The sequence below is a fragment of the Pararge aegeria genome, chromosome 25 (genome assembly GCF_905163445.1).
Source record: "Pararge aegeria chromosome 25, ilParAegt1.1, whole genome shotgun sequence".
Lineage (NCBI taxonomy): Eukaryota > Metazoa > Arthropoda > Insecta > Lepidoptera > Nymphalidae > Pararge > Pararge aegeria.
In genome coordinates, this window is record NC_053204.1 from 8,476,944 (window position 1) to 8,491,240 (window position 14,297).

Here is a 14,297-nt window from a genome sequence, read left to right on the forward strand (position 1 = left end):
AAAAACTAGTTTATGTGTGCACAGGTGGTCTTATCGCTAAAGCGATATCTCCCAGACATTATTTGGCGAAAATAGTTCTAATAAGGAACGGGTTGGTGCGGCGATAAAAAAATTGTACCTAAATAAAAATATTGCAAAATATACCACATGTCATAAATTTAAATACTACACATATAATAGTTATATATAACACACATATCTATTAAATGCACTCCCAGTGTGCTCACGCCTTTACCTCGTAACGACATTCCGTCAAAACGGAAGTGTTTTGTAACGGCGCTACGGAATTACATTGTCTCTCGTTTGATATAATTAGCTATATCTGGTGTGATGTAACTCTTAATCTTTTCATTGGGAGCACCTTTCAAACTCTACCTTTGACCACCTGGCGCGGTGGCGAGTAATATAGTCTTTGTAAGACAACATATTAGTCTATATAAACAAAAATGGATATAAACATTCGACTTACAAGATGTCAGATGAAATAGCCATAAATAAGTGACATCTGCATATCGTCTGCGAAAGGTACAGAAGTCATTTATGGGATTGAGTATACGCTTTTATAATATGATTCCTAGGGTAATTTTGGACCTAACAATGCATAAGTTTAAAGAATATGTTAAAGCATATTTATTACAACGAGGTTACTATACAATTGATGAATTTCATAATGACAAGGTTGCTTGAAAGCATCCGGCTCCGCTTTCATCTCTCAAGATAGGAAAATGAATGTTAAAATGAAAAATGTAAAATGTAAACAGTCGATGTTGAAAACGAGCAAGTTGAGTTTCTTGCCGGCTTCTTCTCAGTAGAATCTTCCGAACCGGTGGAAGAGTCACTACAAAAAGACTGACTTGACGTTTTAAAAGTGCTTATATTACGCCTACTTGAAGTAAATGAATTTTGAATTATTTTAATTTTGAATTTTTGATTGCTGTCTTTTAAGTGGAAGGTCCCGAGTTTCCTGGAAAGAGCAATTTGGGAATTTATAATTACTGTTCTTTTTCTGATTCAAAGTCACTCTACCGACTAAGCGGTTTAGCGTACCGGAACGGTGTACCTATATCGAAATCGATTTCTGCGTCGGATTGCCAATGAATGAGACCTTTAGGAAAACAAGAAGGTTACATGAGAGGCTGACCACCGAAAGGGTAAAAACACTATGATAAAAATTATAAAATTTTAAAAAGCAATCCGTCATCTCCTGTTTCAAAAAGTCCCATTATGGACCTTCGAATCGAAACTGCAATTTCTATAAGATGGGGATACAGTCGCTATAAGACTTAAAAAGAGGTCATATGGAAAAGAATCCTTTTAAATTATAAAGTCTTAATATACATAACCCATTACCGGCCCACTACGGGGCACGGGTCTCCTTCCAAAATGAGAAGGGGTTAACACCGTAGTCCACCACGCTGGCCCAGTGTGGATTGGTGGACACCACACACCTTTGAGAACATTATGTCGAACTCTCAGGCATGCAGGTTTTCCTTCACTGTTGAAGCAAGTGATATTTGAATTAATTACAACGAACAAGACTTAGCAAAGTTAAAATTCAAAATTCATTTATTTCAAGTAGGCCTGATATAAGCACTTTTGAAACGTCAAGTCTCTCTGTGTGTAGTGACTCTACCACCGGTTCGGAAGGCAGATTCTACCGAGAAGAAGCCGGCAAGAAACTCATCAGTTGCTCTTTTCCAACATTAACAATTTATATTTTACATTTGAGGTTGGGATTCAAACTCGGCCCCCCTGAAAATGAGGTCGAGCTCCTACCCAATGCGCTATCACCGTTTCAACGATAAAAAAACGAATTATTGCTTTAACCAGGTTGCTCTTCTTATAATTTATAATGACAATTTGAGATGGTGATAACATATGTACACGCGTTAGAAGTTATACTTCTTTGGCGTAACAAGATAAAAATCTTTTCCAAAAAATTTTCATACACCTTATTCTACGTATCTACGTTGTAGAAAAAACTACATTAACAATAGAAAAAATTATTTAATACATTGAAAGTTTTAGTATAAAGCATTATCTAGTTATCTCACTATCGGACAACGAAATTTCACTCAACATTATAATTTGAGATTTTTGTACCATTGAATTACAGGAAAGAGCCCGCAGACTTTGACCTGAACCTGAAGCCTTTTTTTTTTAACTGAGACGGTGTGCTCATTGTAAAAATTTACTCTCGTCATTTTTTACGCTTTTAACGCGCCAAAAGAAGTACTTATAACTTCAAAAATGCAGACCTTTGGCTGAAACCGGAATTCCAAATATGTTTTTTTGAGGATATTCGAGGTATTCGAGGATAGCAGCGTAACAGTTGAGTAATTACGTCATATTGTTCTGAGATCGGAAGTGGATTACATTCTACATTCCATATCTATGCCGCTATACTAGATCATGTCAATTTCCCGGTGAAAGTACCACAAACGGCTATACAATCATACAATGGATTTACATACATAATACATATGTATTCAACACCATTGATATATGTTTTTTTTATTTATCACAGATACTCTTTCGTCTTTATATGTAGATACACTACAAAGTTAGGAAAATAAAGGAAGAATATGTTTCTTGTTTTATGCTTTTTTTTTTTACTTTGTACTTCAAAGATTAGAGTAGGGTACAAAAGGCGGCCTTATCGCCTATTAGGGATCTCTGCCAGGCAACATTAGGATTCATATGTAAAAATAAGTATACAGTCAGTAAAAAAGTATTAAATATGAGAATTGAGAATCATATTTCTTAGAACGGTTTACCGACCACCGGGTTTCCCGTTTTTACACTGTTTTTTCATTTCAAGACATTTGGTAAATCATTAAATAATGCGAAAGTGTGTGTCTGTTTGTTTTTCCTCGCCCTAACTCTGGAACCCATTTACTGCACGTTAATCAATCACTTGCTTTTTTTTTTTCTATACTAATTAATGGTTTTTGTTTTCATTCGCATATTTAATACAGCTCATCTCTGCCTGACTGACTGACTGACTGACTGACTGACTGATTGACTGACTGAATTACTGACATGCACACGCACACGCAAACAGACATCGCCTATAGTAATTTACTACACTATTAATTACCCACAAAATTGTAACCTATAGATAGCAAATACGTATATACAAATATGTATTTAAGATACTTTATACTTAAGAACCCATATATAAAGGGTTATTTTAAAGAATTTGCTACCCCCGCTTGCCTAATGAGGCACAATGGCCTACAATGCAATAAGAGATTATTTTTGGGCCTTGTTTAAGTATCTTTGTATCTTTGGTGTACTTATATCAGTGGCACACGGAGCAATTTATTTTAACTGTCAGCGCATTTATCAAGTGTCGTTATTATTTTGTAGCTAATTACAGGTTGTCTTTGTTAATATACTGTTAACATGAAATGTAAGGAGATGGTATAACGACCTCAACTGACCTCTATTTTTATTGGCCTGGTCTGGCTTCGGCCGTGGCTTGTTAACACCCTACCAACCAAAGTGATTAAGCGTTCCGGTACGATGACGCGTAGGAATCGATAACTTCTAACGGTTCAGTGGGCTACCGTTAATAAGTACCGCTATCTTAAGACTGTACCACCAGGTAAAATCGCAGCCACGTGCTACCGAACGATTTTCGACACGTCCCGGGAATCGAACCCAAACTCTTGCTATAATCGTACCTGCTAACTACTAGACCAACGAGAAGGTAGGTATATAACTAATCAATAATTACTTAGATAACTTTTTTCGATATAAAAGAAATTAAAATAATTGCCTCGAACGGTTTGCATTCATTATAGTAATGGATGATATAATTACATACGTTTTCCTTATTGACACAAAAACTGTAACGAAACGTTATTAACCCAACTACATAAAAAGAATAATAATGATTTTTCTTTTATAGTTATTATTGTCACCAATCAGCACTGGGTCAGCGTGGTGGACGTGCCTTAACCCCGTTCTTAATGTGGGAAGAGACCCGTGTCGTTTAGTGGGTCGGTAATTGGGTGATATGATGAGTTTAAAACGTTATACGCCTCTCCGTAACGTTATACGTCTCGCTTAAAATCTTGTCTATTTACGAGAGGCGAAAAAATTCTTCTGCACTCGCGATTCCAGTCCACTCTCTGATGTTACGAAGTCAGGACTTACTACGTTACGGCATGTCTGTCTAAATTTGTATCGGTCCACCAGAAACCGCGATAAAGTTTGACCAAATTTTAACGCAATCGATACAAATGAAGAAGAAGAAGAAGAAAAAGTCTTTATTGCACAAACAATTATAAATCAGGTTAACAAAAAATAAAATAAAAACGATAATATACATATGCACAAAGGCGGTCTTATCGCTTGAAGCGATCTCCTCCAGACAACCTATGGTTGAAGAAACATATTAGAGAAAACGGGATAGTGCAATACTTAAATTGTGCTAATTATAAACATTACATACTAATACTACATATATATAGTATAAACATATGTATATAAATATTAATATATATATATATATATATATCAATATATAAACTTAAATACTGATTACTATTTAAAAATACACATAAAATACATTATTTCCTGACATTAAGTTGTGATTAGAACAATATCCACTTACCGCTTCGTTTTCTGATAACACGTGCCCCAATATACTGCACGTTATTAGCACCCGGAACCACTGGAAAATAAAAAGAAATGTACGTGTAAATGAAAACCGAAATAATACTTCACATGCTTTAGAGGAGCAACAAACAAGACAAACAACAAGACCTTAGACCTTAACAACATTATGAATAAACCACTGGCATAGTTTTACAAAAGAAATTAGATTCAGTAAAAACAAAAGCATGTGACTCCTTTAACTTTAAGAGGTACGCGTCGCGTAGCGTAGGTTCTATGCGCGTGTCGATCTTTTATCTTCAATAGGGTTGTCATAAGTAAACAATTAGAATTTTGTGAATTAATTTGTATGAAAAAATTTATATGCTACTTTTGATTAAATATTATTACAGGGTGATTCTTTATGAAATATATTTATGCATCCTTCAACATTATTTTGTAATTCGGTTACACGTCGCGTCGGCTAAAATTGGTCTTGACCCAAGAGCTGGCGATTATTTAGCCCAACGGCTACGTCAATTCAAAGGGGCAATAGCACCAGCATTTTGGGTACCATTATTATTTCCCTAGAAAAATATATTTTTATAATCTGTTAAAAAAAATGAAATTTACACGTTGTATATTTAGATTAAAATCAGCCATGGTCAACCGCCATAGAGGTTTTCCAACTACGCGAGAGATATAACATAAGTCTGTGGTTGTCCACAGACTGTGCACTCCCTATTCCCTCACTCTCATAATCCGATCAGTCGTGTTGAGACCAGGCGCAGGCGTTCTCTCCGAGCCCGAAGCACGGGGCTGAATCACCGCCAGTTTCCGAACTTCGGGCTGATACAATTAAATTATTGATAGAAAACCCCAATACCCCCCCTTGGCCCGACCTGTGGTTCTGATTTCAATTGTGCGAACCACTTAACCACCGAAGTAGTTCATAGCGGTGATACCGAATTAAATTTATGTCCATAAAAATATAACAAAATATAACAAAATTCTAAAACAAAATGGACGGTAAAAATATTTATTATTATTATTTATTTAACTCTTTATTTGTACACCACTATGGAGTTAGGAAAATAAAAAAAAATAATAGAAATACAAAGACAGAAGTAGAATACAAAAGGCGGCCTTATCGCTTAGTAGCGATCTCTGCCAGCCAACCTTGGGATTAGGACAAGAATATGAATATTAAAAGCAAAAACTTTATGTTAAACTATGGAAATAATATTGACAAACTAAAATTAATATTTATAATAAAAATAAGCCGTCTAACTGTTCCAAAAGTAACCAAAATGCTGGCGCTATTGCCCCTTTGTATAGCTAGACTTAGCCGCTGGGCTAAATAAGCGCCAGCTCTTGGGTCACCAGACGTAAGGACCAATTTTTGTGACATCTTAATATATATAAATCTCCTGTCACGATGTTTGTCCGCGATGGACTCCTAAACTATTTGACCGATTTTAAATTAAATTGGCACACCGTGAGCAGTCTGGTCTAACTTAAGAGATAGGATAGCTTAGATCTTTAATTATAGTCGCAATTTTATTTTATTGCAAATTATGCGTCTATTATTAATTGACAGTCACATGTTATATATATATATATACTACTATAATCATAGCGATACTGAATACTTTAAAAACAAAATCAAACGCAGACGAAGTCGCGGGCAACAGCTAGTATGTTAATAAAATTTTCCGTGTCCGAAGACCATGGCCCTAGAGTCTCAAAAGCAAGCGCCGCAAAAACGTAGTCATTACAAATAACGGAGTATTTACGGCGCTTAAGCATTTGAGCAGATTCGGCAGCTGCTGCCGCTTTTTGGGACGTACGCGGCAAGTGAGAAGCTGCCAACGTATCAACGCAAGTCGCATCGCACACCAGCGCAAAAATAAACTCGTTTCGACTTCGACTTCACATTCGGGATGCCGAGTTCGAATCCCAGCTTTTCTACGTTATGCGCGTTTTAAGAAATTAAAATCTAACTCGCTTCAACAGTGAAGGAAAACATCGTGAGAAAACCTGCATGCCTGAGAGTTCTCCATAATGTTCTCGTAGTTGTGTGGAATCCACCAATCCTGGGCTAGTGTGGTGGCTACGGGCTTAACCCCTTAACATTGTCGGAAGAGACCCGTGCCCTTGAGTGGACCAGTGATGGGTTGATATGATGATGATGATGATGAAGGTTCAAATTTATAGTTTAATATAATTATAATCGAATTTCGACCAGTGGGCGACCACTAGTATATTTTTATTATCATAGACTGGGTTTACTGTACTCACCATTTTAGAACGAAGGTCATTCAGCACGAATATACTTCCACTGCCTTACTTAAGGTTTTCTGGTTCTGGAAAAATTAAAACGTTTATTAAACTGTGCTATAAAGCCAAGTGAAATCTTGATTAATTTTTTGCCACATTTAGAACATGCAGAATTGTTATTTAGCTATCATTGCATGCAGTGCATTGTATCCAAAAACCCCCGCGGACTGTTGGTAGCTCACAAACTTTTACTGTCAACTGCTAAATGGTATGACGTGACTAACCGACTGTTCGAGAAACACTACGAAAGTGGAGTGGTTTTTGTTGCTTCAATATTACTCGTGTACACGGATTCTGTGTGTTCTTAATTCTGTGCCTTTTCCATACGAGTGAACTAAAATGCGATTTCGACTCTTCCTTCAACGATGGCTATTCTTTAATGATAGGAGCTAAGACTGATGGTTGCCAAATGATCTTTCAAACTTTAAACCATCCAGTAAATTATTTGGGTCAAAGTTCTTAGCTAGCGCCATCGACTAATATATGGTACTCTCTCACATTATTTGCAGTCATTTGTGATAGGGAATTGAAAGTGTAATCGGTAAGGTAAAACTGGTGTAGCACTCTGGAACGGTAATTTGCGATTGGTTAACGATTAATCGACTAAAGGTTCCAAATAGTTGACTCTGAGAACGAAAATATACAACGTGTATCGGAATTACGATAAACTGTTGAAGGGTGCGTGAGTATATTTCATAAGGAATCACCCTGTAAAAATATTAAATCAAAAGAAGCATTTTTATTTTTCCATACAAACTAATTCAAAATATTTTCAATGTTTACTTGTAATGTGACAACCCTCATGAAGTTAAAAGACCGTCGCGCGCTTAGTACCTACGCTACGCGACGCGTACCTAAGAAAGTGACCGGAGTCACTTGATGTTACTTTTGCATTTGATGTTAGGGCTGTATCTGATTACTTTTAACTAAGCTATGTGCACTTGTCATTGACGTGCATATCAGTCCATGTTTTTGCGTGTGTGCTATGTTTAAACACGTGTAATATGCATGTTGTTAGTGCTCTTAATAAATAAACAATAACAACTAACTAACACCAATAATAACTAAAACTATGGCAATGGTTTACTCAAAAACTATAAGCGTGACTGTTGCACAGTTTCCGAGACAGTTAATAACGTACCTCTATAGCTTCTGTAATATTATTTCGGTTTTCATTCACACGTTGTATATATGATTCGTGTACACCTGAGTCGATCCTTGAAATATGGTGAAAGAAGTACCATCGGTGCCTATCTGTACTTAGTATCGTATAGATGATCAGTTCCATTGTTAATTTGTATGTTTGGAGCTACTTAAGATTGAAAAAATCTTTACTTAAAAAAAGCGGTTACTATGCAGAAATTCGACTAAGTACGTTCCGTAGTTAACGCAGCTGAAACCGCAGAGCACAGCTAGTAATATAATAAAACAGTCGACGTCAACCGATAATTGGACGCATAAAATAAAATATGTACAACAATAGTCGGCAGCCGATATTCGACAGCTTAAAAATAAAATAGTACAATGGTCGACCGCATATTACATTCACGCATACATTGAAATAAAATACTACAATAGTAGAACTTATCCTATAGCCGGACGCATAAAAGAAATGATAAAATGGTAGATCACACCCAATAGTCCCATGATATAATCAATCAATCATCTTTAGGGCAAAAGGTATACCGGTGAAAGAGTGTGAAGTGAATTGTATCATACTGAATGGTCGCCCGCTTTAATATGTTAAGCATTTTAAATATCTAGGACATGTTGTTACCGATGACCTTAAGGATGATGCAGACATCCATGAAGTAAAAGATAGTTTGATCAAAGACTTGTGTCAAAGTTTTTACACGGGATCCCTGTGGACCAACTTTACACAGGCACCGCTAGACGCCCTACGAGTTCAGTATAGTGATGGTAGAATGCTGTTGGGCTCACCCCGTTATTTTAGTGCATCAGAAATGATCGCGATGGCTCATACTGATGACATTTTTGCCATCAGAAGAAATCGAATAGCATCCTTGATGAAAAGTACGTGGGTACGGCATTTTTTTTTATTTAGTTTAGTTTTTTTGTTAAAAATATATTTATTTCAAGTAATATTGTTTCTTTAAAATATAAATATAACCTAAAATAAACTATTTAAAACTAAATAAAATCTAAAATGTCCTCGAAACCACCGCAGCGAGGCACAGTTCCTAAGATGCTGGCAGCATTTCCCCTTTGGATGGCCCAACTAATTCGTTGGCCAAGGTAACTGCCCGCTCTAGGATCACCGGTAGACTCGATAACCCTTTTCGATAAATCTTTGAAAAGGGCTCTTGCCTCCGAACCCCACGGTCCCAAAGTCTCTACTCCAAAAGGCACAAAAATGAAGCTGCTATCCAGGTTAAAGTTATGTTTAGTTTTTAATTATTCTATTTATGTTATAGTGTAGTGCGTAGTGATGGGTCATAGATACCAAATAAATAAATTAATAAATGCTCCCAGGGTATGTAAGAAATGAAGAACCGGGATCAGCGAATGAACTTCGTAGACAATGATATTAAAAATATGCCGACGCACACGAACATAGGCTTCATTATCATGTAAACATCGAGGCCATTCAGTAGGGCGAGCTCAGGCAGGAAACAATAATTAAATCCCCCGATTACATCCCCTTACAGGGTATATAATTAACGTGTCCACCTGCTAAAGCACGGGAACATGGCATTTGTTTATTATTACACGTATATTATCAGGATTTCATTTCTCCTTGTGTTCCAGTGCTCTTAGACCTGTGCACGGGTCTCCTCCCACAATGAGAAGGGATTAAGGCCGTAGTCCACCACGCTGGCCAAGTGCAGATTGGTGGACTTCACACACCTTTGAGAACGTTATAGAGAACTATAAGAAATGCAGCTTTCCTCACGACGTTTTCCTTTACCGTTGAAGCAAGTGATATTTTAATTGCCTGAAACGCATATAACTTAGAAAATGTAGAGGTGCGTGCCAAGTCGACTACAACTTTAAAACCTTCAAAAAGATATAACATAAATACATTAATAACCCTCTTTATTCAATATGACTTCTTTCATTTCAAGACATTTGGTTTTTATTTTATTTTATTTTACTCAAAAAAGTAGTGGAAATGTTAGAAAAAACGCTAACAAAAATCCATTTTTTGGGTGGTTAGTTCGTGAGTTTGCAATCATATAAACTTTCAGTTTTATAGTATTAAGTAAAGATGATTTAATTATCCCAATCCCTATCCCTATCCCTACTATTATAATAAATGTCTATGTAAGTTTGTTTGTTACGCTTTTACGCAAAAACTACTTAACCGATCCTCATGAAACTTTGTACACATATTCTTGAAAGTGTTGGAAGTAATATAGGATATTTTTATCCCTACATTAAGCTTGGTTCCTTTGGGAGAGGGGATGAAAGTGTTTGACGATTTTACACCATAACTCCGACAAATTATAGCCGATTTAAATAATTATTTTTGTACTATATAGGTTATAATATGTGTTTAATTCTGGCTTGTGTAGATCTGATGAATGTGGTTGGAGATAGAGGACAGAACTCCTCAGCGGACAGCAGCAAACACCTCATTTAAGGCTTAGCGATACTGAATACTATATTTTTTTTTAGAACTAGAACTAAGCTAGATCCATTTATCGCCCCCGATTCATTTTTGACGGCCGATTGGCGCAGTTTGCAGCGACCCTGCTTTCTGAGCGCAAGGCCGTGGGTTTGATTCCCACGACTGGAAAATATTTGTGTGATAGGCATGAATGTTTTTCAGTGTCTGGGTGTTTATATTTTCTAAGTATTAATGTATATTATTCATAAAAATATTCATCAGGCACCTTAGTACCCATAACACAAGCTACGCTTACTTTATGGCTAGATGGTGATGTATTGTCGTAGTATATTTACCTTACCTTTGAAGGCGCCAAATTTTATAATAAAATACCTATACTTATAAAAAATGTAAACTCATTCAATGTATTCAAAACTAAATTAGCTTCTTATATATTAAGTAATACCAATAAATTTAAAGACGAATACATTGAATGAGTAGATAATAGTAATATTGAATTTAGTTTAGTCTAATGGCGAAGTGTATTAATTTATTATAGAAAACTAAGTTTCCTATGTAAGTGACTTAGGTATTTTTATGGGAATAAATGTCTTTAAACCTAAACCTATATTTATTTATTTATTTTTATAAAATGTCATTAATAACCGATTTGTTGCTGACGAAGTTGCACGGGTCAGCTAGTCATAATAATTGTTAATTAGGTACATAAATAACTCTACTACTCTATCTACGAGATACTTACCCTGGGCTATCACCGCTCCAAAGTTACATTAGGGGACATTATCTCTGAAAAATATTATCGAATCGACATGAAAGCATCTAACCACGAAATGTATGAATATCCAGCACGCGATATGCAAGGAAGTGCAATGTTCCGTGAAACAGTTAAGTCACAATGTTAACGCTTTCCGCAATGGTGATTTGTAGAGCAGCCGAGTGTTTGGCCAAAATTGTTTGATCGATGACCGGCGAGCGATAAAATTACTAAATAATCCCTTCACTACTAATATTACAAATGTGAATGTAAGTTTGTTTGTTACGTTTTCACGCAAAAACTACTAAACCGATCATCACGAAACTTTGTACACATATTCCTTAAGGTATTAGAAGTAATATAGAATGCTTTTTATACCGAAATTAAGCTCAGTTCTCTTGGGGAAGGGGATGAAAGTGTTTGACGATCTTACACCAGGCTTAGCTATCCTTAATACATAAAGTGCTACCACATTTATGAGGCATATGTCTTTCAAAAAACAAAAACAAAAGCGAACGAAGTCTCGGGCAAGAGTTAGTACTAAATAAATATACTACGACAATACACACATCGCCATCTAGCTCCAAAGTAAGCGTAGCTCGTGCTATGGGTACTGAGATGACTGATGAATATTTTAATTAATAAATATATATATAAATACTTATAATACACAGATAAACGCCCAGACACTGAAAAACATTCATGTTCATCACACAAACATTTCCCAGTTGTGGGAATCGAACCCACGGCCTTGGACTCAGAAAGCAGGGTCGCTGCCCACTGCCCCAATCTGCCGTCCTTCTTCTCATTTTTAAATTCTAAATTCATTAATTTGAAATTGGCCCAGTTTATAATCACTATTGAAACGTGAAGTCAGTCTGTTTGTAGTAACCTTACCACTGGTTCAGAAGGCAGATTCCACCGAGAAGAGCCGGCAAGAAAAATGCATTATAAGTTTAACGGCCGATTGGGGCAATGGACAGTGAACCTGCTTTCTGAAGCCAACGCTGTGGTTCGATTCCCCAACTGGAAAATGTTTGTGTTTTAAACATGAATGTTTGTCAGTGGCTGGTTGTTTGTCTATATATTATAAGTGATATGTGTATTATTCATTCTAATTTTTTTTTTTTTTTTACTACAAGTTAGCCCTTGCAATCTCACCTGGTGGTAAGCGGTGATGCAGTCTAAGATGGTAGCGAGCTAACCTGTTCATCGAGGCATCGCACCGGAACACTAAATCGCTTAGCGACACATCTTTTGTCGGTAGGGTGGTTAATAGCCACGGCCGAAGGCAAAGGAACTAAAACTCCCAAAATTTCCATGCCGAGAATCGAACCCACGACTTCCACTTAGAAGACCAGAGCTCGCGACTGCGCTAGCGAGGTCGTTGAAAACATTGTTGGCAATGCTATTCAAGAATTATCTCTGTCAAATCTAAACCATTCCAATGCGATTCCAATGCGGACGTTAAGTAATTTTTGAAGATAATTTTCTTAGTTTGAAGCGGTGGTACCCTAGTGGGTAAGGCTTCGGTTTTCCATTTGTAGAGACCGAGTTCGAGTCCCCGGAGTGATCACTGAATTTTCCGAGTTATTTGCGTTTTAATTTTATTTAAGCAATTTAAATATCACTCGTAAAAGCAAGTTCACCGTTAAAAAAAGGTGAATGAAAACATCGTGAGGAAACTTGCATGCCTGAGAGTTTTACAGAATGATGTACGTTCATAAAAACATTTCTAAATTTAAGAAAAAAATTTGACTGCAATAATTTAAACATTAGAAGTAAGAATAAACTTACAGTGCAATATACTAAGTTACATAAAATCCATAATTCGTTTAAAGAAAATTGCATACAATTCTACAATAAACTACCAATTGACATCTTGAAGATGTCTCTTAAAAAGTTCAAAGTTTGTATTAAACGTAAGCTTATAGAAAAGTCCTATTATAGTATAAAGGACTACGTAAACGATAAAAAAGCTTGGGTGTAAATTATTGCTCTAACCAGGTTGCTCTTCTAATAATTTAAAATGACATTGTGAGATGGTGATAACAAAAAAAAACACCCGGCTAAGTTTGTTGTGGGCTTCTTCTTAGACCAGGACGCGTTTGGAACCCTCGTAGCTTTAGTTTTAAGTTTACGAATGTGGTTATCGCCATCATCTCACTACCGTGTAATTCTTATGTACGCATCACAAGTGCCACCTATGGGCCCCTACTTGAATAGAATAAAGATATTTTTGACTTTGACTTTTGACTTTGAATGTTCTCAGTGATGTGCGTGGTGGAATACGGCCTAAACCCTTCTCATTCTGAAAGAAGACCCAAGCTCTGGAGTGGGCCGGTAATTTATCGATGATCGATTATTAACCTAATTAAAAATTATTATAATGAATTAGCCTATTACAATGTTACACTATAATAATTAAATAATCTTTACTAAAATAAACTATTTAAAAGTAAATAAAATCTAAGACGTCCTCAAACCACCGCAGCGAGGCACAGTTCCTAAGATGCTGGCAGCATTGCCCCTTTGGATGGCCAAACTAATTCGTTGGCCAAGGTAACTGCCCGCTCTAGGATCACCGGTAGACTCGATAACCCTTTTCGATAATTCTTTGAAAAGGGCTCTTGCCTCCGGACCCCACGGTCCCAAAGTCTCTACTCCAAAAGGCACAAAAATGAAGCTGCTATCCAGGTTAAGTTGCTATCTTTACTTAATATAATAAAACACAAATGTTCGTTTGTTTGCAAACTCAGGAACTGGCCACCCGATTTGCAAAAAAATAGTTTTGTGTTAGCCAATGACCTTTTTTTCTAACTTAAATTGACACTTCCATTATTTTTATGTAAAATAAAATAGAATAAAAACCAAATGTGTTGATATGAAAGAATTTTGATATAAAGAATTATATCTTTTTGAAGGTTTTAAACTATATAGTAGGTATATAGTGTAAAAAAGTTAAGTAATTAGGAGATTATTTCCATTATAAGATATATAAAGACA

General features: G+C 36.2%; 1 protein-coding gene across 1 annotated transcript in view; it reads right to left on the reverse strand.

Moving 5' to 3' along the window:
• The window catches only part of LOC120634867, a 43,785-nt gene extending 39,118 nt beyond the window's left edge, over positions 1 to 4,667 (reverse strand). Inside the window, exon 1 of the mRNA XM_039905709.1 lies at positions 4,625 to 4,667. The gene's annotated coding sequence lies outside the window, so the exon portion shown is untranslated. The remainder of the gene's footprint in view (positions 1 to 4,624) is intronic.
• Between the last annotated feature and the right edge of the window lie 9,630 nt (positions 4,668 to 14,297).